Source organism: Mustela putorius, unplaced genomic scaffold, assembly GCF_011764305.1.
Source record: "Mustela putorius furo isolate JIRA1106 unplaced genomic scaffold, ASM1176430v1.1 tig00537350_pilon_pilon_pilon, whole genome shotgun sequence".
NCBI lineage: Eukaryota > Metazoa > Chordata > Mammalia > Carnivora > Mustelidae > Mustela > Mustela putorius.
Window position 1 is genome coordinate 10,398,191 of NW_025422471.1, and position 22,427 is coordinate 10,420,617.

The 22,427-nt window shown below is 38.6% G+C and overlaps 1 long non-coding RNA gene across 1 annotated transcript in view; it reads left to right on the forward strand.

The window, feature by feature from the left end:
- LOC106003548 overlaps positions 1 to 19,290 on the forward strand; it is a 163,538-nt gene extending 144,248 nt beyond the window's left edge. Inside the window, exon 6 of the long non-coding RNA XR_001176100.2 lies at positions 6,909 to 19,290. This is a non-coding gene — a long non-coding RNA (uncharacterized LOC106003548). The remainder of the gene's footprint in view (positions 1 to 6,908) is intronic.
- The last annotated feature ends 3,137 nt before the right edge of the window (positions 19,291 to 22,427 follow it).

Sequence of the window (22,427 nt, forward strand, 5' to 3'; positions counted from 1 at the left end):
ATTTCATTTTTCTGCATGTGGCTGTCCAATTTTCCCAGCACCATTTGTTGAAGAGGCTGTTTTTCTTCCATTGGACATTCCTTCCTAAGCAGATAATTTTTAAAAGTAAAATCAGGGACACTTGGGTGGCTCAGTGGGTTAAGCCTCTGCTTTTGGCTCAGGTCATGATTTCAGGGTCTTGGGATCCAGCCCTGCATGGGGCTCTCTTCTCGGCAGGGAGCCTGCTTCCCCCCCCTCTCTCTGTCTGCCTTTCTGCCTACTTGTGATCTCTCTCTCTCTCCCTCTGTCAAATAATTTTTAAAAAATTTTAGAAAAAAAAAGTAAAATCAGTTTATTAAGTTGACAACCAGTGGTTTAACGTGTAAGCATTTTCATATAAATAAATCTTCACGTAAGAAAAACCTTTTGCCAGACCATGATTTCCAAGATTTGGGTCAGAAAATGTGATCACTCTAATACGCACCATGTAGATTAGTTGCATTATTCAGATCTTTATTGAAAGTACCTAATGGTTTAGTTGTTAAGTCATAGCATTTTGTGTCTACATTTGGCATATCAACAGGAACAGCAATAATAATATTTATTGAATTCTTACCATGTGCAAACACTGAGCTAGAAGCTGGGGATATAATGGGAAAAAAAAAAAAAAAAAAAAAAAGACCATCTCATGTTGCTAATAACTTATGAAGTAGGTATAGACAGAAAGAAATTCATAGAGCTTAAATAATTTGTCCAAGTTTTGATAGGAAATAAGGGGCAGAGCTAGAATTACAGTGCTGTATTTGCTAGAGCAGCCTAGCTTATGTTTTCATTAAGATATTACAAAATACTGTGGCTCAAACAAGCTAGAAGGAGCTCCTTAACATCCTGGAGATGCCATTATCAACCCTGGACTACTGATGCTTATACTGTTAAGTAAGGGAAGAATAAAATTTGGTCTTTTATTCTGCTATCATTCATATATCCAAAGATATACAATCATTCTTGTCTTTTTTTTAAAGATTTCATTTACTTATTTGAGATCGAGAGAGAGCATGCATGCACAAGCTGGAGTGGGTGGGAGGGGCAGAGGAAAAGGCAGACTTCCCACTGAGTGGGGAGCCTGACAAGGGCTTGACCCCAATACCCTGGGATCATGACCTAAGCCAAAGGCTGAGCCACCCAGTTGCCCTCATAATCATTCTTTGTAAAGGCATTTCCTAGATGTTTGCACTTCAAACTTCTACACACATCCTACCAGCTATACCTATCTGCCAGGAAGTTCTCAAAGTATATTTTTGTGGCCATGTACTTCTCAAAATTCAGGGGTTCTATTAATAAAGGAAAAAGGGGAGAATGGGGCATTAAGGGACGGCTAGCAATCTCTGCATCACATGCTAATTAAGAACATGGTTTCAAAATGGGTTTGACCACAGATTTAGACAAGTGATGAATGATGTCATGACTTTGGGATATGCCTACATCCATTATACATTTTTTCCCAAGTAGGATATCATGGTTATATATGTATACACACACATGAATATAGTATGTGCATGATTACATTATTTAAATATAATGTGTGAGATATCATGAATATTACATGATTCTTCAGTGGACTCTGGTCATCTACAAATGCTAATTCAAAATTTCATAATGCAAGAGGTCTGCTGGTTTTAATGTTTGGCAGAAAGCCTTGCAAAATCCTTGGGATTTGTCTAGCGTACATCCTCACTCAAAAAGATCTCAAACTCAAGAGATCTATTTTGTAAGAGATGTTTTCATAAAAAGATGGATTTATAGAAATAAAATTACTCTAAAGTTAGTGGAGCATGTATTCAATACATAAATCATAAACAATCTTGACCCTGAACTTCAGAGTTTCCTAGAATTCTTGGTTAATTCTTTTTTTAAAAAAATTTTTAATTTTTAAAAACTTATTCTTTTCAGGTAGGCTCTAGGTGGACTCATGCTCATGACCCTGAGATCATGCATGCTCTACTGAGTGAGCCAGTCAGGTGCTCCTTCTTAATCTATACTGATTAAGTTTAGATATTTACTATAGAAAAAGTAATTAACACGTATGGAGAATATTTATTGAGAATCTACTTAGTGGTTATGTTGAGATGGACCCACTCTCAGAAGATCCTTTGGTATCTTCTGGGGCTGCAGGAGGAGATAAGCATAGGAAAGACCTAAAGTACATATACATATACTCTTTTTAAAATTTTATTAACATATAATGTATTATTTGTGTCAGGGGTACAGGTCTGTGAATCATTAGTCTTACACAATTCACAGTGCTCACCATAGCACAGACCCTCCCCAATGTCCATCACCCTGCCACCATTTCCCTCCCCCAGCCCCCAGCAATCCTCAGTTTGTTTCCTGAGATTAAGAGTCTCTTATGGTTTGTCTCCCTTCCCGGCCCCATCTTGTTTCATTTATTCCCTCCCTGATCCCCATGACCCCCCACCCTGTCTCTCAAATTCCTCATATCAGAGAGATCATATGATAATTGTCTTCCTCTGATTGACTAATTTTGCTTAGCGTAATACCCTCTAGTTCCATCCATGTCACTGCAAATGGCAAGATCTCCTTTTTGATGGCTGCATAGTATTCCATGGTATGTATATGTGAGTGTGTGTGTGTGTGTGTGTGTGTGTGTATACCACATCTTCTTCATCCATCCATCTATTGATGGACATTTAGGTTCTTTACATAGTTTGGCTATTGGGAACATTATTGCTATAAACATTCAGGTGCACATACCCCTTGGGATCACTACATTTGTATCCTTAGGGTAAATGCCCAGTAGCACGATTGCTGGGTTGTAGGGTAGCTCTATTTTCAACATTTTGAGGAACCTCCTTACTGTTTTCTAGAGTGGCTGCACCAGCTTGCATTCCCACCAAGAGTGTAGGAGGGTTCCCCTTTCTCTGCATCCTTGCCAACATCTGTCATTTCCTGACTTGTTAATTTTAGCCATTCTGACTGGTGTGAGATGGTATCTCATTGTGGTTTTGATTTGTATTTCCATGATTCCGAGTGATGTTGAACACTTTTTCATGTGTCTGTTGGCCATTTGAATATCTTCTTCACAGAAATGTCTGTTTATGTCTTTTGCCCATTTATTGATTGGATTATTTGTTCTTTGGGTGTTGAGTTTGATAAGTTCTATATAGATTTTGGATACTAGTCCTTTATCTGATATGTCATTTGCAAATATCTTCTCCTATTCTGTTGGTTATCTTTTGGTTTTGTTGACTGTTTCCTTTACTGTGCAAAAGCTTTTGATCTTAATGAAGTCCCAATAGTTCATTTTTGCCTTAGCTTCCCTTGCCTTTGGTGATGTTTCTAGGAAGAAGTTACTGCAACTGAGGTAGAAGAGGTCAAGTACATGTATATATACTTTCGTTACCTAGGTGCTGCCCAACCCCAAGCTCCAATCCCAAACCTAATGCAGTCTCTGATGAACTCAGCTGTCCACATGGAGCTGCTTTGGAAATATTGTGTCTTGAACTCAGATGGATGTACTTCATCCTTTTTCCTGGGTCCAGCTTTCTAGATCCTACTTTACCAGTGGCTGATTGAGGCAGGAGAAAAAGAAAAAAAGAAAGATAAAAGGTGAAGTTAGAGCTGGTCTAATTAGTTCCCCCTAAGCCTTATCTTGGGGAAAGGTTATTGGGAAGCATCTCCTAAGTGCAAGGCAGTTATAGACCCGTTTTGCCTCACTGGCCACATGGAGGTAGAGAGGAGCAATCTAGAGAGTGTGAGAATCCCAAGAGATGAACTCCAAAGAGGTCACAGCCTACAGAAGTCAAAACTAACATTTTTTCTCCATACACCCAAAGCTCCAGCCCCTATTAAGAGGTTTCATTGATTCCAGTAACTTGATTCAGTCTTCTTTGCTCTTTCTTCATTGGCATAGGTTTGGGGAGTAGAGTAAAGGTGGGGAGAAGCAGAAGTGGAACTTTGTTTTAGAAGGCACTATAACAAATATAGGACATGGCCTTTATCCCAGTTCTCAAATAACTTATTGTCTGGGGAGCTAATGTATAGGAAACATTTAGTGAAAGCAAATGAAATACTTGAACTCTGTGTTATTGATTACTCCAGAAAAATCCAGGTAAGGGATAAGTGAATGCGGATTTGTTTCTTGGGAAAGTCTTTCTAGATCATGTTACAAGTGAGGTGCCAAAGGATTAAAGGAACTAATTAAGAAGACAGAAAAAAGGAGGCGAATAAAGATTCATAATGAGCTTAGAGGTCAGTGAACCTATGTGCCTGAAGCAGAGATTTCATTTTAGAGACTAGGGAATGAACTGGAAGAGGAAAGTGGGGTACTTCAAAAATCAGGCAGGGGTTAAATTGTAGGCAGTTAGGTAAGTTTTTTGTTTTTTGTTTTTAACCAAGTTAATGTTAACCTCTTTAAGTTTTTATGGAATGAAGAGAGAATAAATTAATAAGTTACTGATTAATTGAATGAATGAATAAATACATTGTATTATAAAGACATTGTAGATATTATAAAAAGCTAGACTCTTAAGTAGAATTTGTCTAGGTTGGGAATATGGGTTTCCTATGCAGGATCTCAGCAACACAGTTTGCCAGAGAACAAGAGAAGTCAAGACTAGGTGTATCATGGACTGGGAGCCTGGCTGCACTAGTGTTAGGCGACAGTCTAGTCCTCAGTGAACAAGAGGAAGATCCAATTTATCTGGAGATTTGGTTACCAAAATGTAGATAGCAGGTGAGATTGAATCGAGAATGGTGGTGTCATGGAAGCTGGGCAATCTAATCATAGCTGGATTCCAGCTGACAGCTGGAGTTCTGGAAGAGAATCTGGGAAAGGGTAGTGTCAGGGCCCTAGTCAAGTAGATCGAAGTTCAGGGCAAGGCGCAAGGTCTTGAAGGAAAAAAAGAAAGCGTGTCAGGACAAAATCCAGTTGCTGGAGTTTGGGCCAACCTGTGTGGAGTTATTAGGGAAATGGAGGAATGATGATGAAGCTGTCCAGAGTAAACTCAGTTTGTAGAGGAGAAAGGAAGACCATTCCTGCTATCTGGTGTGCTGAGGTTGCTTCTCTTTTGCCTGCATGATGAAGAGGCACTGAAGGTCACAGGTGTGCTGAGCCTCTTTAGATCCTTCAGGGGCCCTCAGATGGATCTCGAAAAGAACGGCTGAAGTGGAGGCCTTGTGGGGTTGCGTCACTCGGAAGGAGTGGGGACTACAGCACAGGAGATGTAGGCATAGCTAGGAGCCTGTCATATTCCAGGTTGAGGAGAGAAGTGCTTGTCAAAGAGATGGGGAGGGTTTAGTAGAAATTCAGAATAAAAAGGGGCTGCACAAAACATTTCAAATCAGGAAGAGGTTTCAATGACAAGTTTGATATCATGGATAGAGAAGGAAGAACCTAAAATGATTCTAGGTTGATTTTAAATGCTTGCATAGTACAAGAAAAATGTTCATGAGCTGAAGGGGTTTTTTTTTTTTTTTTAAACCAAAACCAATTGTATTTGACATAAGATAAAAACAAAAGTTTATTTACAGCAGTGTTTTGCTCAAATAACTCGGGGATGACTGTGCTTGCTTCTTCTTATCTCACAACCAAACCAAGCAGAGGCTGCCCCATCCTCAGCCTCCCCATCCAGCACAAGGAGGGAATGCCAACCAGAATCCAGCTGCATGGCTCCCTCACCACCTCAGCTGCTCACTGCACCATGGGAAGGAAAATCCCACCCCAGTTCAGTATACTTCCAGGGTCCCTTGCTATGAGTATCTTTCAACACTCCATACCAGACCTGGACTCACAGACATGGGTGGAGTGGAAGAGATTCAAGATTCAAGATGAGTTGAAGCTGCTTTGTTCTTTCTTGCTGAGTGGGCCTCAGGAGGGTGAGGATCCCTGATCCCCTCGGACACAAGGGGCCAGTGGGGTGGCAAAAGGGAAAGCCTAGGAAACTTGCCCACTCACTGAGAGCGAAGTTCCCTCTCCTTAAATAACCAGTCCTCATTCCTACAGCAATAGATAGGCCAAGTGACTGAGAAATTGGATAGAGCTGAAGGACATTTCAAACACGTATCACTTTTGGCCTGTTTTTTAAAAACCCAAATAAATAAATTGGTAAATAAGTGTGTTAAGGCCAAGCTTACTTGTGTGTTTATTGGCTTTCAGTCTCAAATGCCATGGGTCTGCAGTGAGACATTTCAGAGGGATAGAGCCCTTGAGCATGTGAATGAATAATGTTTCTTGCAAAGATGCTTTTCTTTCCTGTTCAAAGATAGTGTTATTAGTGTACATGTGCATGAGTATCACTGAAAGCCTCAGGTGGGCCTACCTGTACATATCTGTCTGTGTTGCTCTCTCTCACGGGGGGCCTTGGTTGCTGAAGGTGAAGTTTGAAGTGTTTGTGCGTACCTCTTTTATTGACCTGGTTAGTTCAGAGCCTTTGCTGACTGAGGAGTGCTCCTGCCTGGCCAGATTGCTTCACTCAAGGGTGCTGTCTGCCGCTGTTGGTTCCCAGCCAGCCACTTGGCTGCTCCATGATGAGATAGAGGCATGGACTTGATGGGATAGAGGCAAGATCTTCAGGAGGGCTTTTATACCTGTTTTATGGAGGCGAGGAAAGAAAATACAGATTCCTTCCCTGGATAGGGAAACTTCATTTTCAAAATGTATAGCTACATGGTGTTTCTCATTTTTTTGGGCTTGGATCTGCACCTGGGGTAGCAATGGATTCCAAAGTCATTATTGAAGGTAAGGAAAGAAAACTCGAAGCAGAACTATTACCATAAAAGATCCTGGTTGTATTTTTGAAAGGTTGAGCTAAATAAAATTTCAGTGATCAGCAGAAGACCAACTGTTGAACTTCTGAAAAGTTGTTCTTAGAAAGGCTTGGATTAATAATTTGTTTCCATTTTGTTCGCAGATGTACTGTCTGTAGGACAGGGGTAGCCTGAATACCTGCTTCACTGAATACCTGCTTCACAGCTCCTTTCACATTTTCTTGTTGGAAAGACAACCGTTGGAGAATCATCTTGTTACCGTCAGCAAAAATGCAAACAAATCAAGACATTAAGAATGCCACAGTGGCCAGCATTTAATGATGCCAGTGTTACACAAGCTTCAGCAAAGTTTTCAAGACAGTGTGCCTCACTAGCCAGAAATCAGGGAAGATTGAATCTATCCTTTTTGTCTCAGCTGTTCCTTAAATCAATGCATCCCCTCCAAATTAATGTGAATTGAAACACGCATTGCCTTTTTAACTTAATTGAGTACTTACTGTGGGTGAATCACTGCACAAAACAGGGGAGGGAAAATGAGGGAGACAAGTAAGATGTGTTTCCTGCTTTCAATGGATTTACAATTACTTTCAGGGCACTTTTTTTTTTCTTCTGCTCTTAATTAAATGTGTTTCTAAGATAGAAAACAAATGAATGGAAAAGTGTATTCTGCAAGTATTTTAAATCCCTTTAATAAAAAATGAAACAAAACAATCTAATGTGGGCAAGTAAAGGACATCTTAATTCCATTTTTGTGGACTTTCGATAGGTAGGGTTTATTTTATTGATTCTATAAATATTTGGTAGACTTTAGAGATATTAACATATTAGAGTTGGAATTAATTGGATTAATTTTTTTCTTCCTAGGTGTAGATTGTCTGTCGAAAGGATACATTGTGTTTGTACATTTCTTGAAGAGTGGATAGGTGAATTATATCTGTTGCCTCTGTAGGCCTCTACCTTCTGTGCCCTAGGAGCCTGACATCCTGTGTGAGTTATTAGCATGTGGAAGGGGAACATTTGGATCAAACTTGGGAATATTGTTCACGGACCCAAGACAGGGCAGGGATAGGAGCAAAACAGACCCAGGCAATGACTCTGTCAGAAAATTTGGCTATTTCAGTATTCATGTGTTGTCCTCTATGTTCCAAAATTACTGTACGTTTTTTTCAAAAACTTATTTCTGATCTGGGAATAAGTCATGATTTTTAGTGTTAAAACACTAATAGGACTGTAGATACTAGACATTTTATATGGTGTTTGTAACACATTTTATTATGTAAGAAGCAACAATAGAAACTTCTTTGTCTGGAGTAGTGTCCATTTGAATGGGAAATGTGCCAGCCAGCTTTTTTTTTTTTTAAACATCATCAACAGACTTCTTAATTTAGCTGCCAATAACACTCCTAATAGCACTGTGCATCATTTGAGAAATGAATTGTGAAGTACTGTTTCCCTCTTATTGAATAAACAATGTTACTCCATATAAAATGGATTTAAACTGTTTTTGAATAGGAGATTATATTGCTTCCTAAAGAATTTGAGGAGAATTCTTATACCTTCCCTTTTTACTTAATTTTCAAAAATTAAATATTTTGCTCCCCAGTAAGGAATTGTTCTAATTTGACCAGTGACTTTAATGATATGATCCATCCTTAATAGGATGAATCTCCCTGCCCCCAAAATCCTGATGGTGATACTGGATGTTTGTTAATCTGAGTTATGAAACTATATTGTACTAAACTGTAGACCTTTATTTCCTATTCTGTGAAATTTTTTGTAGGGAACATCTCTGTGTTCCTGGAAACTAGCACAGTGGCTGGCGCATAGTAGGTATGTGTTGAGTAAACATTTGGTGATCCAAAAAATGTGTAAGGTAGCTTTTTTCTGGGCTTCTTAAGGCTCTGTAAAAGACAGAGGGGTCTTGCTAATAGAGTAGCACTTTCATTGGTTTCCAGTCAATCTAGTTAGAATAAGTCCAAGTTAACCAGTGTCTTCATATTTGTTTAGTCCACTGGGCTTCTTAATGGGTGTCTTCGATTCATAAGTTTGGCCCTGTGATTTGTACTAACATCCACTCTGCTTTCCCTGGCCCTTGGCCAACTTGATCAGGGTAGGCAAACTTTGGAGGGGCTGTTCTGCTTCTCCTCTGGCTTGTCTACCGCTAGAAGAGTAATTACTCCATTCACTGGGTATTCACGATATGCCAGGCGCTGAGCTAAGTGTTTTACACATATCCTCTCACTTAATTATCTCATTTAAACCTTACAGCAACCATTTGAAGTAGGTATTATCTACTGCAGAGATATGTATGTATCTTGCTTAAGTCATGGGGATCTAAATCCAGATCTCTTAGATTCTAAAGCCTAAACTATTAACCTCTCCCCTCCACTGCATCCCAGGAGAAATTCCCAGTGCCTGGTGGTGTGGGGGCAGATCAAATCTGGATGTAGTCCAGATTCATTTCATTTAGTATTCCCAAACAACAAACTGTCTAACAGATAAAACCCAGCAAATCACAGTTGTTTTGAGAATGGGGGAGGGCAGAGCAATTGGGAGAAAGCAAAGTTGGAGACAAACCAATTTGAGTCAAACCTTTAGCCTTTATCTCATAATGCCTTTTTTTTTTTAAAACTTTATTTTTTTAACATGGCCTGACACCATGTGATAAATCAAAGCCTGACGTAATTGACCCAGAATTGATCCCCAAATGTCTTTTGGGGGAACATGCTTTAACTCTAGTTGTTGATTCTGAGGAATAATTGCCACCCTAGAAAGGTAATTACATATGCCATTGTTTATACACATAATAGGCTCAGAATGCATATTCTGCACAGAGGGAAAGAGAATCCTGCTTCTACATTAGGGGTGTGTGTTATGTATTGTGTCAGAATGCCACAAATAGCATTTGAACTGTTCCCTCTTACTGCTTATTTCCCTAACGTGTGTGTGTGCATATGTGTGCGTGTGTAAGGGTGAGGTTGGGAGTGAGGAAGGAGGTGAGCTATGGACAGCTGTTTGTTGAGCTGAGCGACAGTGATTTGCTTTTCCTTAATTTTTTAGCTTACCAAAACATCTTCTGGATCTGATTCATTTAGCTTGGGCTGGTAAAAGGACTTTTTTCCTTCCTGCTTGGCATATGCTTATTAATGAGTTCTCATATTTCTTTCCATCAAGCACTATTTACCTTGTGGAAATATAAAGTGAGAATCTTTCTCCGCAACATCCTCCTAAATGCCCTGGTTTTGACCACCCCTTTAAGTACACCAAATAGTCAGCTAAAATGGTAGCTAGTGCCTTTCCTCTCACTGTGCTTTCTGGTAAAACATAAATGGGATTTAAACCACAAATGACCAATTAAAGCACTTCATGCCTTTTTCCTTTAGCCATAAGACAGTAGTTAACTTGAGTAAATATAACAAATAGGCTATTTTGTGGTAGTCTAACCTAGCAACATATATATATATATATATTTTTCTTTTTTTAAATCCAAGCTTTAAAAAAACATAATGTCATGAATTTTTGTAGTACTGCCCAATGAAAGGAATACATATGTATTCCAGTATGGAACTGAGCCTTGTTTGAGGCCAGAGCAATTCATCCTGGGCTATTCTCGGCTGCAGTGTCCAGCAAATTGCATGACCTGCTTGTTAGACTTGACAAGATTGTTTTACCTAACAAAGGCCTCTGCAGCTCTGAGCAGCAGTGGAATGTCAGAATGAGCAAATTTCACACACAGATGTGCAGCCATAATAGCCTCTAAGAAGATGCATGTGGCAGGGAGCTAAGGGTGGGGGTTGGGTGCTTGGAGTGGGTGGTGTGTGAGAGTGTAGTTCGGGGGCCAGCGGGAGAAGGAGACCAACAGTTAGCAGTAGGGATGTGGCCCCACTGACCACATTTAATCAGCCCTCTGTAAACAATTCAACATTTTCATTGTTCTCTAAAAACTAATAAAGAGAAACAAGCACTTTTCATTCATCTTGAAGTAATTTTCTGTCAGGTTGGAGCCCCTTGCGGCCTCCAGCTTGGGCAATGCTGGCTGTGTGATACAACAACTATTGCAATTTATTTTACAAACTCTGGTCATTCACATGTCAGTTAGTGTTCACCAAGCCGGCGTCTGAAATTGTGCAGTTAACGAGTTTTACAACATTTCTATCAAGAGAAACTGTTTAGCATAACTGACTCTTAAGGAGTTATTATACCTCTAAAAATCCATTTTAAGGGGCATTATTTAAATAAAATAGAAAAACGGTTCACTGCCTTTTAAAGGGGCTACAAAAAAAGTCCATCAGCTCCAGTGCAGTAATCCTCAGCTTAAAGCACTCTTGAGAGTACTTCTGGGAATTGTCAGCATAATGAAATGTTTTGTGAAATGTCCAGATAGATTCCTCTACTCAACAATTTTACTGCACCATATTTATTTTCCTTCCAGTTTTTAAAGAAGTGAATTACTTTTTGAGAGGATGACTCTATGTTGTGTAGATTAACTGAGCACATTATCACCCAGGTTGTAGCAGAAGCGATGGTTCTGTTTGTAGTATTATCCATATGCATCTGCAGCCAGGGGCAAAGAAGAGAAAGGCAGCTTTCCCCCCTTAATGCCTTAGCTCCAAAAGGGTTAAATCGCCGTGAGGCCTACGGATTTTGTAGTTTCCTCGTGCCATGTTTCCTCAGACCTCTAAACAACATGGGTACAAAATGGCCTCTGTCAATACTTCCTATAAACCTTAAAAAAATGGACTCTGTTTTCTTACCCTAAATTACAAACGCAGGGAGAGCCATATGCTTGCACAGTGGCACATGCATTCTGACGTGTATCATTTGAACCCGGCCCATTTCTATAGGAGATGCCATTGGACATTTTACTTAAAGAATAGTAGATTCCTCACATTAACTGAGATGGCCAATGACCCCCAAACCGATTAAGGGAAAGAGTCCATAATAGAGCACTATATAGCATAGCAAAAAGTACATTTAGCATATTATATTACCGAACGGGAGTAGAAGCTACCACTTGTAATGTTAATGGCTTAATGGTTCTTTCTACGGTGAGCAAGGCCAGGAGAAAAATTATGTTCTGCTGTAACAAGAGATACTCCATATCCCTAAGAGGTGTATCTGTAACAGGACACATTTCCATTTTGCAACAAATGATCCCCTAATTTCATAGACTGATGTTTGTGCACGTGACTTCAATTTTCTGAGGGAGACAGGCAGGTGTTCTTGTGCCTGTTAGCCGTATCTGCCCATAAGAAGCACAGTAACATCCATGAGCCAAATACAATTTGACATAATTCATACCTTTATTACCTCCTACAGAATGATATTATTTCATGCTGGCACATTAATGTTTCCAGCACGATACTGTCATTCCTGGAAATTTTACCTTTTGAAGTTCAAATATTGAAGAATGAGTTTTAAAATTCTCTAACTGCCTTAGATTTGGGGAAAATGCGACTTATTCCAAGGTCAGCTTTTTTACTCTTTTTTGATATTTCATGGCCCTGTAGATAATGTTCAGATAATGGGAAAGATCATATCTGAAAACTCTTACCTCTTCTTGACCAAAGAGCTCATTCTTCTCCTATTCCTATTTTTGCAAGTAATATTTCATCAACTTCTTTTGTCATACTTAGTTCACTGTTATTTATTCCTCTAGTGACGCAAATTCAGGAGAAGTTGACCCCAAATGTTTAAATGATGGCAGCTTGAATCTGTTCTGTGTAGTACTTAGAGCTGTCCTGATACTCTAGCATTCAAAATTAGTTAGGGCAGATGGAGTACAGAAGTTTCCTTTTGCAGCCATAACAAATTACCACAACTTTAGTGGCTTGAAATAATGCAAGTTTATTGGCATACAGTTCTGTAGTTCAGAGATCTCACTGGGCTAAAATCACTTGTTGACAGAGCTGCATTCCTTCTGGAGGTTCTAGGGGAGTATCCTTTCCCTTACCTTTTCTAGCTTCCAGAGACTGCCTGCTTTCCTTGACTCATGGCCTCTTTCTCCATCTTCAAAACTGGGAGTGGCAAGTCCAATCCTTCTCACATGGCATCAGCCTGTCTCTTTTCCATGGTCACCTTTCTCTTTCATGGACTGTAGCTGGAAAATATTCTGTACCTTTGAGGAATCATGTGATTAGATTGGGCCCACCCAGATAATCCAGGATAATCTCTCCACCTCACCGTCCCTATTCTAAAACACATCTTCAAAATCCTTTTGGCATGCAAGATATAATATTGACAGGGTCTGGAGAATGGGACTTGGACATCTTTGGTAGGGGGTGGGGGTTGATGGCATTAATCTACCTATCCCATGGAGTCTCTGAGAGTTCTTTCCCATGCCAATATTTGGAGAGTTAATTGCAGTTCCTAGGAGTCTCCAAACTTTTAAAATCATGCATGAAAATAGTTTCAAAATTTTGATTAGGTACCCCAGTGTATGTACATTTCCTTCTAAACCATCCCACATTATCTATATTAATAGTATATATATTAGTAGTAAAGCTTCATTTCTTTTTAGTATATAAATAAATAAAAGCAGACCTTCTAATGATTTCTTTGCACCTCAGTGCACCATCTTGTCTGCCCCCCCACAGGGCTGTGTGCCCCTAATTTTGGAGGAGGAGGAGAAAGGATAAAGTTTGGGTTAATTTGTGTCAATGTGGCTCTTTATTCTTTCAGAAATGTAAGTCTTCAAAGTAAGGAAGGGACTGCAGAGACTTTTTGGTAGTCTCTATTAATTTTTGACAGTGAGGAGTTGCAGAGTATAATAACAGTGTACAATGTAATGTACCCAAAGGTTTCCTGAAAGTTGAGACCTGTGAATTATAGAATTATTAGACATGGGCCATTTTGTAAAAGACTAGAAAGAGATTGTTCACCAGAAGCTCTAGAATAAGACCATATCTTGTGAAATAGCTACTCATGTCAGTGTGATTGAAATCCCAAGAAGCCAATTGCTCAACGAACATTTTAAAAACTAGTGGCAAGGTCCATGTGAAACTGAGCTGAGAGGAAGGGTGATTCTGCTAAGTTCATTTGAAATCCTAGTTTTCGACTTTGAAAACATCTACATCCTATCAGCCACTCTTGATCTCCGTGCCATATGGGCCTATAACAACATAGGAAAACCAGAAATTGTGACACAGGCTGACTCTGTTAAATCCCCTTATGTTAAAATATGAGATGTTTTTAGAGCAGTCACCCTCAAAAAAATGGGATCTTGCTAAGATATGCTGACACACCTCTGAAATCAAAAAGAGCTTCTGCTGGCAAATGAAAGTAGGTTGCTGCAAAAACGTACATCAATTAGGAAACAAGTCAGTGAGTGTTTGCCAACTGCCATAAGTGTCCCAGAAGCAGTCTGGGCAGTAGATTTTTGTTTAATTTTTTTCCAGGCACTCACTTCTATTTTCTTTCTGAAAGGTGGGCAGGTAGTCTTCTTAAATCCTTCACTGATAGTTCCCATCAGTGACATCTCAAAATGTAACTGATAACATGTCAATGATTACTGTACAAAGAAGTTAAACATTAGAGTGAAATTTCCCCATTGAAACCCAATACAGGGATTAGCAACAATAGGGAATCTGTTTTATTTGCATTTAATTTGTACCTTCACACTATTATCTCCCATGTTTTAGTTTCAGGAAATGTGGTCTCAGGCTATTATAACCGCATTTCATGCTGCTGTTGCACTGTTATTTGATCTCTATGGTTGGAAATGACTTACTGAAAAAATAAAGCTAGCATACTTTATTTTAATTATACCAGTGCAGCGTCTAAATAAAAAATGTACTTTATATTTAATGTGGAGCACAGATTAACAGTTTTATGGGACATAAAATCTATCTATATCATTTTCTATTTACACATCAGTTATATATCTTTCTCTCAGCAAAACAAATGCCTATGGTGTGAAAACAAGGAAGGAGAGCATTGAAGTTACAATCACATGGGCAGTAAATAACATCTTAATTGGTCTGGAATGCCGGAGTTTGATTTTTTTTCTGCCTGGCTTTTATTTATTGATCTCTATAGCTTATTTATCTTTCCAGTGATTTGTACAAGTCTATCTCCTTTCCTCAATAAGCCAATGTATGGTGGTTTTATATTGCACATCCCATCTGGGGAAATGGTCTAGTGAGAGAAGTGCCGTTGCTCCTGGAAAAGCCATTATTTAAAAGCTTTCGTAGAGGTAAGGGTGACGTCTTAGTTTTTATGCTCTGTCTTCTGGAAAAGAGAAGGAAAGACGAAGTGTGGCTATTATGAAGTTGCCACCCAATGTATGTTTCAACAGTTCTCTTCTCTCCCTTGTCTGGCAGCAGGAGGAAAACAAAGAAGGACTTAGTGTACACTGGGAGATGTCTTTTAAGTGTTCCTGTGCACGATTTAGCACGATTGGTGAGGGTAGCAGACAGGAATGGATTATGTATATCTCATACATAATCTGTAAACCTTGGGTTTTCCTCTGTACGCCTCTCTGCAGTTCCAGCCCTTCTATCTTTCTAAACAGCTCTTTAGGATAAATGACACTTCAAATGACACATTATGCCCCACAGTGGGGTTGAGAACTGGCAAACGTAACCATTCTTGGGAAAGCTAGTTGGCAAAAAGTCCAACACTTTCCCTAGTAGATCGCTGTCCACAGTTGAAGCAGAGCCTGGAAAATTAGTCATTTTTCCTCCTCCTAAATCAGTGATCCCCTTGTTCATCAAACCAGCACTTCCAGTATTTGTCATGATTCTGTTGGGTTGCCTTGATCTCACAGAATATTAGCAAAGTGCTCTGAAAGATCTCCTCTGTTGATAGCTGAGGGAAAAACAAGTTTACAGATGGCAGTGCTATACTTACACTATGCAAGTGATGCTTTGCAAAGTGATTCTGTAAACATATTCCAAAGAAGAGGCTCTGCTCTCCCATCATCACCCTAATATAACCTTAAATGCTTTAAAATGAGCTAATGAAAATTTGGGGCAGGTCTTTTAGAGAATGCATTTGCATTTGACATAATTAGTAGTAGGCAGATCTCACCACATCCAGAGGGAATCTCAAGACAACTGCTTGGTCGACTATTAGTGCTTAATTTCTGAATGTCAAACCCTGCACATCTTAATTTCTAGAGAATAAGCTCAATTGAACTTGCTCCCCAGTTATGCAAAAACTGCTCAGATAAAACCAAGTGGACACCAATGTAATGAATGTGGTTATTAAATTGTTTCAATTGAAAGAACCCTATTCTTACACCATCATAATGGGAACAATTTATCCCCACTGATCGGGCTGTCTCTCTCTTTCTCTCTCTTGCTCTCTCTTTTTCTGAGCTCTCTTTGATCTTGAAGCATATTGCAGTGGTGTGTCCTATTGAAAAGCGAAACTGGGGCAATTTTAATGCTTTTGTACCTTACCAGTGCTCTATTTTTTCACTGTTTAAAAATAGCTGTTAATTATAAGTGCAGTTTAAATGTCTCAAGTGACCCAGAAATGCAGGTTGGAATGAGACAGATTGTGTGTCTCATATAAAACAGATGTACTCTCACAGAGCATTCTGAATTCAGCCTTCCCTCTGTATCCTTCTCTTGGGTTATTTCAATCAGGTATTGAGCTGGTCTAGCACCGTGCTATAAAATCCCACACATTTGAAGTGGAAAAAAAAAAAAAAAAAAAGCAAAGCTCTCTCTCTCTCTTTACCCCATAAAGAGCCTCTTTTGTATATCAGTCCCTACTATGTGGGTGAATATGGTGCTTTTGGTGTTAGTTAATGGGACAAGGGCCACTTTCCTGCCCTGGAAGACCATATGATTTTCTAGAGCCCCACTTTGCCTGCCTCTTGGGTCAGAGGTGTGTCTTAAAAAGAACACTGCTGTAGCGATAAACATATTCCTTGAGGTCCTTCTTCAGTCTGTTTCAGTAGTGCCTGGGGACAAATTAATCTGCTAGTTTTCAAAAACCCTTGATTCTTCACTGATTTCAGAAAGTTGTGTTTTTAGCTTCTTGCTAACACTTTGAGGCTGGAGATGGTTACACTGCTGGTGATGTTTCAGGGACGAAGGCTTTAACAAGCAATGTGCTAACTTGGTAAAATCATACTATTCATTTATTCTGTTATAGTCTGAACAAATCTGGTACTTACCTAATTAAATGTGCTTGTATTCAGCAGGTTTGAAGATGTTCCTACTTAGTGAGGTTACAAGAAGTGATTTCAAAAGGTGAATTTAAATAAAGTACATTCTAGTTTGATGATCTTTTCCAAGTTTCTTAAAAACTTTGGTACACATCCCGAAGACACATGAATCTGAACATTTGGACAGTGAGGGAATTCAAGACTCATCTCCTCCTCCACTTGGATTGAAACCCATATCTTATCTTTCTTGCTGTCAGGATGGAAACATGTCTCAGATGGAGGAGGGCAATTTATATGCACATTGGCCACCTAGCTGCTTCTAGCTAGAAATGCCCGATAGAAGAGTTCTTCATTGCTATAGCAATCATACTGAACATAGTCGTGGTGTGGGCTTAGGGACTGGTTCTTTAAGATCTCTCTGGAAAAGTTGTAGACATTTTAGTCAGGTTCTAAAGGAAGGCCCTGGTTTGAACATTTTTTTTATAGCTAATTTTCCAAATCAGTAATTCTAATTTAATTGATTGATTTGATTCTAATATAATCATTTTATTTCTAATCACTCTAATTTGTTCATTAAGATTTATTGCATTTGGTGTTTATTGTCTTGTAAACGATAGCCTAAAACACTTGAGTTATGGTCTCAAGCCAAGTTTGTGATTTATTTTCAGGAAAGGGGAAAGGTATGGCCTTAGGTAACTTTAAGAGAATCTATGTCACAAATAGTTGGTGCTGAAAGCGAATTCAGAAAAAAAGCATTCTTTAAATCCGTATCTTATAAAAAATTACACTTAATGAGATACAGTTATATATTACTATTTAAAGAGGAATGGCAACATATTTGTAGACAATGCAAATCATACTTTTTTGGGGTTAGTTTCAGAGGTAGAATTTAGTGATTTATCAATTGCATATAACACACAGTGTTCATTACATCAACAGCAATTTCTAAATGGAGTAGATCTGAAAGTGGAACTGGGAGGAAATGCAGTTCTTTGTGTGTAGTCTTCTGACTCCCACTCATCTTCAGGGACATGGGCTGTGGGCTGGGACCCTTACTTACCAAGAGATAGAGTCCTCACAGCCTGTACTGAACTGGTCACCTTGGGTAGGCAAATCTTTCCCTGTTTCAGACTCAGTATGTATTCCTTTGTTCTGCTTGGCACGTGTGTCTTATGGCTGTACTTTTTCCCTGAGGGGACAGGGTCCTTCATTCTATGGCACAAGACGGGTGTGTGCAGGCTAATGGCCCTGTGGCTGTCAGGAGTAACCATGGCCATGAGGGAGCGATGAAGGTGAACTTGCTCTGTCTCTTCTTCATGTGACTAAAGTGTTGCTCCATCTCGTGCCTGACTGCATTGTGTTTTCCTTGGCAACTCAAATACTAAGACACAGTGGGCTGCAGTGGGCTGGCCTCACCTTTGGTGAGAGGCAACAGATGCCACTTCTCAATAAGAACAAATTACAAGGTATATGGGTTTGGAAATCCCTTCAGTCCTTTGTTTCAAATCAGGCTATTGGTAGAAATGGAAAAGACTGGTGTCTGTCTGTGGACATTGATAGCTGTTGATTGTGGATGTTGAATGAACACCGGGACCATGAAATCCAGATCTGGATAAAAGTCTGGATTCATGGTAGGTGGTTAAACTTTGGGTAAACTCTGGTTCTGAGAGATCAGCAGGCTGGAATGGGAATGTCCTAGTTCTGAAAGCCAGGTATTAGGACTATCTGTGGAAGTGCCAAAAGGAAGAGGGTAAGAGCAAGCAGTGAGCTGGAAGCCAGGAGACAAGGGGAGCCTCCAATTCCAGATGTCCAAATGAGGAAGTAGTCCAAAACTAGGCAATTGCCAGCAACCAGTCACCTGGGGAGTTAAGGAGGAATGGCCAAGGAGCAAGAGCACAGGTATGAGAGCTTGGAAACAAAAAGGACTATGATAGATGAGGCAGCTTTCTGACTTCAGGTACCAGAGGAAGGGGGGACCTCAGTCAGGTACACAGGTGGAGCAAACACAGGAAGGAATCGGATTCTGGCTTTGCTGAAGTGAGAGCTAACTTCTAGTAGACAGATGCTGAAGATTGGTATGTCTCAGGAGTGTGCAGGAACTACTTATTAGCTTTATTCTCTGAGTCCTGAGCCCTATCTCCCTGACAGTTCTTGACTTCCAATTCCCTCAGAAGATTTCCAGTAATAAATAACCTGGTTCAAGCCTGATTTCAGATAGGACATCTCATATAAAGGCAGGAAAGCACTATACCAAAATATTTACAAAGGGTATGGGTGATTATGGGTGTTCTTAATTTTCTTTTTCTTAATTTGTATGTATTCTGTATAATGATCTTTATTACCTTTGTAAGAATTAAAAATATAAGTTAGTCTTCTTTTAAATTTTTGTGTTTCCCCCAATTTTATTGAGATATAATCAACATATAACATTGTATAAGTTTAAGGTGTACAACAATGATTTAATTTAATGTATTTAATTTAATGATTTGATTTAATTTAATGATTTAATTTAATGTATATTGTGAAATGGTTACCATTTCCAACTAGTTAACATACATCACTTCATATAGTAGCAGAAATTCTTTCCTGTGATAAGAACCTTTAGCAACTTCCGAACATATAGTTTAAGATGTTGAGATATAATTGACATCTAAATTGTATAAGTTTAAGGTGTACAACATAACGATTTAATTTATGTGTATATTGTGAAATGGTTTCCATTACCAACAAGTTCAGTTAATATCCTTCAGTTCATATAGTAATAGAAATTTTTTCTTGTGATGAGAACTTCTAGCAACTTTCAGACATATAATACATTATTGTTAACTGTGTCACCATGCTATACATTATATACGCAGAATTTATTTACATTATAACTTGAAGTTTGTACCTTTTGATAATCTACACTCAAATCCCTCACCCTTCATTCCCTACCCCTGGCAACCTCCAGTCTGTTCTTGGTTTCCAAGAGTTTGGTCTTCTTTTTTGATTCTATAAATAAGTAAGATCATACAGTATTTGTCTTTGACTTAATTCACTTGGAATAATGCCCTCAAGGTCCATCCAATGGTTAAAAATGGCAAGATTTTCTTCTTTTTTTTTTTTTAAATGGCTGAATGATATTTCATCATATATATATGAAATATATATATCATATGATATTTCATATGGTATTTCATATATCACATGAAATATCACCATATATATTACACATTTTCTTTCTGACATATATCTATATATATTACACATTTTCTTTATCTCTTGATACACACTTAGGTTGTTTCCATGTCTTAGTTACTGTAAGTAAAGCTGCAATGAATGTTAGGGTACAGATATTTCTTTGGGATAGTGATTTCATTTCCTTTGAATACATACCCAGAAGTGGAATTGCTGAATCTTATGATAGTTCTACTTTTAATTTTTTGAGGAATCTCCATACTGTTTTTCATAGTGGCTGCATCAATTTATGTTCCCCCCAACAGTATACAAGGGTTCCCTTTTCTCCACCTCCTTGCTAATACTCATTATCTCTTATCTTTTTGATGAAAGTCATTCTCAGAGGTGTGAGGTGATATCTCATTGTGGTTTTAATTTGCATTTTCCTAATGCTTAGTGAGTGACGAGCATCTTTTCATGTACGTGCTGGCATCTGCATATCTTCTTTGGAAAAATGTTGTAATTCTCTGCTCATTTTTAAATTGGGTCATTTGTTTTGTTTTTGCTATTCAGTTGTATGAGTTCCTTAATTATTTTAGATACAAGCCCCTTATCAGATGTGTGGTTGCCAGTTCATTTTGTTAATTTCTTTTTTTTTTTTTTGCATTGCAGAAGCTATTTAGTTTGATATAGTCTGACTTACTTATTTTTGATTCTGTTGCTTGTGTTGTGGGTGTCCTATCCAAAAAAATTATTGTCAAGACCAACATCGGGAAGATTTTTTTCCTGTTTTCTTTTAGGAGTTTTATGGTTTGGGTCTTGTATTTAAGTTTTTAAGTTTTTAAGTTTTTGAGTTCTTTGTGAATGGTATAAGATAGGAGTCTAGTTTCATTGTTTTTCATGGGAATTTTCCCAGCACCATCACTGAAGACACTCGTTTCTCCATTGGATATTCTTGGCTCTCTTGTCCAATATTACTTGACCATACATGTATGGATTTATTTCTGGGTTCTTGATTCTGTCCCATCTATCTGTATCTGTTCCCAGGGTCCTGAAATCAAGGCCTGCATTGGGCTTCCTGCTCAGTGGGAAGACTGCTTCTCCCTCTCCAACTCCCCCTGCTTGTGTTTCCTCTCTTGCTCTCTCATTTTTTCTCTCTCTGTCAAATAAATAAAAATCTTTTAAAAAAGTTAGCTCCCCTTGGCTTTCAAGAGAAAGCATTACAAGGCCTCTACAAGGAGGCCGGGCATACCTTTAAAAAAATTTTTTTTTTTAATGCCAGTACCATACTATTCTGATTACTATAGCTTTGTATTATAGTTTGAAATCGGGACACGTGATGCCTCTAGCTTTGTTCTTTCTCAGTATTACTTTGGCTACTCAAGGTCTTTTGTGGTTTCATGCAAATTTTAGGATTTTTTTTTTCCTGTCAGTTAAATTCTCAGATGACATAGTATAAAGAATTAGAATTTTGGCATCACCAAAGCTCTGAAAACAAAAAGCTCTCTTTTTTTCTGGAAAATCCATTTGGTCCAAAACTTGCCCTGAGTTTGAACAGTTTTATGTATGATACTTATTTATCTCACTTAATGTAAATATTCATGTATTTCAGTGTCAGTGTCAAAGTATCAATGTGTTTGATTTTAGGGTACTTCTCCATTCCCTTAATATAAAATGCATTATATGCGTCACACCAACCTTAACATCTGAAGAGTTCTGAGTTTAGAATGTATTTAAGCTCCAAGGATTTCAGACAAGGAAGCTCAGAACAGTTTTGCAATTTTTCCTTTTTGTTCTCTTCTCAGAGGTATAAAAGAGGGGGGAGAAAAGTAGAGGTGAAGAGAATTAGCATAAGGGCAAGACTGGGGAGTAGTTTGGGGGAATTGGTAGAGAGAAAGGCTGCCTTTGTGAGTAACTTTAGGGAATGTTAAGAAGATTTTTAAGGAAGTAGGTCTGTTGCATATTATGCAATGCAATTCTCCTATGCTACTAACTCCAGACCTACAGTAAAAGCTACCATTATTTTTTAGTGCTTTTTATACTTAGATTTTTATTTTGGATGCATCACTGAGCTGAGAGCGAGTTCAAAGCATCCAGCACATTTCTTGTTCCATGAACATTCATAAGAAATTGCATATCTGTTACTGGTTTATACTAAAATGTGAAAACTTCATTATGTTCCTATTCTGAGAGTTCTTTTCTTTTCAGAGCGTAAGAATATGGATAGGTTCTTACCAGAATATTAAAGAAACTATTTAGGAAGCTGTAAGATTAATCAAATTAATATCAGACATCGAATAGCAGGTTGAAGATACTTTGGGCTGGTATTCAAATATTCTCCACCAGATAGTTATGTTGGGTAGGTACTACGCCAGGAACTTTCACA